General features: G+C 43.9%; 1 pseudogene; it reads right to left on the bottom strand.

The window, feature by feature from the left end:
* Positions 1-411: 411 nt before the first annotated feature.
* LOC119263778 lies at positions 412-588 on the bottom strand (annotated as a pseudogene).
* Positions 589-3,748: the final 3,160 nt, after the last annotated feature.

The raw sequence follows: 3,748 nt of genomic DNA, 5'->3' as shown, positions 1-3,748 counted from the left end.
TGGGTCCTGAGCTGCCATCACTGTGGCCAAACTAGTAAACAGTGTCGTCTTCTTGGTTCTTTAAGTTTAAAGAAGTCAGATTGATCCAGTCCAGCCTGCTTCCCAGCCAACACATGCTTTCCTAATTAAGAGACCCTTATTAGTCCCACAGTGGGGAAATTTCACCTCCGCATTTAACCCATCCGTGCAGTGAAACTCCACATACACTCTAGTGAACACACACACACTAGGGGGCAGTGAGCACACTCACCCAGAGCGGTGGGCAGCCCTATCCACAGCGCCCGGGGAGCAGTTGGGGGTTAGGTGTCTTGCTGAGGGACACCTCAGTCACGTTCTGTGAGCTCTGGGGATCGAACTGGCAACCTTTCGGTCACAGGGCCGGTTCCCTAACCTCCAGCCCACAACTGCCCGAGGAGGTGCACCATTCCCGGAGGTACTGCAATACCAGGCCGATGCGTGGAGCGGACGGAGCAAGCCCCTCTCCAGTCTCCCCGTTGTAAAAAATCAATTTAATATATAGACAATATATTATCGATCAGATATTAACCTGATGAGAACTTGATCTTAGCCAAAAGGCCGAGAAGCGATAGGTTAACGTGGTTAACAATCCAGTAATAAAAGCTTAAACTCTAAAAAGCTAAAACATGGACTAAAAATGTCTCCTCAAGGGTTCTTTAGTAAAGAAAATGGTACTGTATAGAATGAAGAACATTCAGAGAACCCCTTGTACGGTTAAATGGCTCTTCAGGCTGACGGAGAATGTGCTGTAAATTATTCTATATAGAACCATTTTCAAAAAGACCAAATATATCCTCCATCAATCTGAAGAACCATTTCACCACTCTGAGAACCCTTCAAATGGTTCTTTAGATGTTCATGGTTCTAAATCATCTAAGTCATTTTCCTAACTAAAGAAACCTTGAATAACCATCTTTTTTGAGGGTGTAACTGAAACAGGAGCATCTGAAACTTGTCTCTACATTTGCCCACACAGTCAGGCCTGTTAACGACTGCTTGAAGGGGAACTCCACCGATTTGTCAAATTTTCTGCATAATTAAATAGATGTACACAGTCGTTCAGAGCAGTTTGGTGTGAAACTCTCTGGTCTAGAGAAACTAAATGAGTCAGAACTGTTCACAGTGGTGGCGATAGGAACCAGACATCCCCCTCTATAAGCTCCCCCACAGAAAGTACCTCCATAAAATGGTTATGAATTTAGTGCGTTAATGACTGAGACACTTTGTTTACATGCAAATATATTTGCCAGTCTGATTAAACACATTCCGATTACATATTCAGACTGAGGTTTTTATTCTCACTCTATTCAACAATCCAATGGAAAACCTTAGTTTACATGCACGCTACTAGTAATCCGATCCACAATGGCGCGTATGCATGGAATAGCGCTTAGAGTAAACGTTACCATGACAACCAGCATCACGTGAGTCCAGTCAGAGTGAGATGAGCAGCAGTGAGCAGTGATTGTGTTTTTAACTGCTTTAAAATGACGTCAGACTCAGGAAAACGTCCTTCACACGTCCTTATTAAAGAAGGCCGAGAGGAAGACGTCGTGCTCTGAGACGCATAAGCTGGACGTCCGTCCCACCGCCGTCTTTTAAAGATCAGAGCATGAACTTCGTCTCCTCTGCAGACCAGTTTCTGCTCCGCCGTGTTGAACGGTATAAACTCTCACTGTGACGCGACGCACAAGCAGAACGGACTGAAACTTTCCGATAGGGAATGTAATCGGATACAGGCGTTTACACGGATATTATTCTTCTATTTAACTGATTATTTACAGGATTACCCACCTCAATCAGATAGAAACAGTTTTTTACGAATGGCCTCAGTCAGACTACACTAGTAAGATTTGGGAGCGATGAGGAGGCAGACGCATATGCGGAGATAAGCCAGATTTATTTGGGGCAAATCCAAACAGTCCAGGGTCAAGGAACCAAGACGGAGAGATCGGGGTACATACATAACAAACAGAAACACAGAACTACACATCAAACAAAGTCCAGCTAGGGACTAGGGAAAACACAGGACTCAAATACAACAGGGATAATGATGGTTAACATGACACAGGTGGAAAACAGGTGGTTACAATCAGGGGCAGAGTCAAGAAACAAGGGGGCAGGACAGGGAAGAATAAAAACAGAGAAAGCACATGGACAAGTAAACAAAAGCACATGGAAGACTGGGAGGGGCCAATCGGGACAAGACTATTCTGATTGAGGTGTTTACATGGACACATTCTATTCCTATTGAGCTATTAGTTGGATTATTAATGGATTATTAGTCTGCATGTAAACGTGGCTACTATTTTATGATAGCCCATTTATGGTGAAGGGATATATAACGTGCAGGGCGCTGTGAGGCAAAATAGTCCCCAAAGAAACTGATTACTCCAGATTTTCCACTATTTTCCATCATCAACGTTCCAGATAAACTCAGAAGACTTGTGTAGGTTCTCTGGAGGTTCTGGCGATTTAGATCTGCTAAAACTAAAGAAGCAAACGTCTTAGCTGATAAACTATATTTGGAATCGGGTGTGAGTGTGCAGCTTTTTATTTTTGGGCAAATTTTTGGGCGCTTTAATGATGTGCAGTGTTCTTGTTTTTCATATGGAGAGCCGTAGGTGGGTCCATGGTGGGACGCAGTGGAGCGGGACAATAGCAGGGTTTGTGTGGGGAGAGAATGGGCTGTATTGTGGAGGGCTGTGGGTGACAGAATGGGCTGTATTGTATTGAGATGAGGCTGAGAGGGAGGCTTTGTATAGAAAAGTAAAAGAGATGTAAAAGGATATGCAGGGCTGCTGGGGCTAAAGCCTTACAGAGACAGCTAACATTACACAAGAAAACACCCTACAGCACACACACACACACACACACACACACACACATACTCCAAACACCACACACAAGGGCTTAGGGCTGCTCAATGTGACAAATATCATTATAAAGATAAATTATGTAACAATATGCATTTCTGAGCATAGAGCGGATATCGCAAGTATTTCAAAACACGACTGTTTTTGTTTTTTACTGAAATAGTATAAATAGTCCTGTTTAACTTAGGGTGACACGACATCCTTTTTGTCTGTAGACAGTCCCTGTTTTTGTGGCCTGTTCCCAGTTTCCTGGGAATATCCCTGTTTTTATCTCTCAATTAAAAACACCAGAAGGTCCTAGAAAGACCTGCAGCGGAGCAGGCATCCTGTACAGTGCTTGCTTTGGCCAGCAGAGGGAGCTGCTGCTGCTGCTCCTGTCTGATCACTTCTACCACTCTTTCGCTTAGTTTTAGAGAACACTGCTCTGTAAAACTCCACCAGAAGCTACCAAGTGCCAAGTGAGTCCACAGCATCACCACAAATGCCTTTTCAGGACACAAGGTGCCCCGGGGGTTAAAGCAGGGGTGGAGTTACGGTACTGAATCACACTACCAGGTGATCGGTGGGCTCTGATTTGTACAGACAGTCTATGTGAATGTAGCTACCACGAGATCTACAAACAGTGCATCACTTTAAAACTGCCACTTTTCCAGCCTTCATATATGACGTATGGCATATACTGATAGCAGCATCTCTGTCCAAAGCTGGAGCTGCCCAGGGGTGAGTTTAAGGTCTAGATATTGGGCTACAGCCATGGGTCTCTTTTTGTAGCCATGGGTCTCTTTTAACTAGAATTAAATATTAAAAATATTTAATATGCTGATGAACTATGGGCTCATACAACCACTGAATCT

Source organism: Pygocentrus nattereri, chromosome 7, assembly GCF_015220715.1.
Source record: "Pygocentrus nattereri isolate fPygNat1 chromosome 7, fPygNat1.pri, whole genome shotgun sequence".
Taxonomy (NCBI): Eukaryota; Metazoa; Chordata; class Actinopteri; order Characiformes; family Serrasalmidae; genus Pygocentrus; species Pygocentrus nattereri.
Note: the sequence above shows the minus strand (reverse complement) of the source record. Positions and strands in the feature narration are given on the sequence as shown.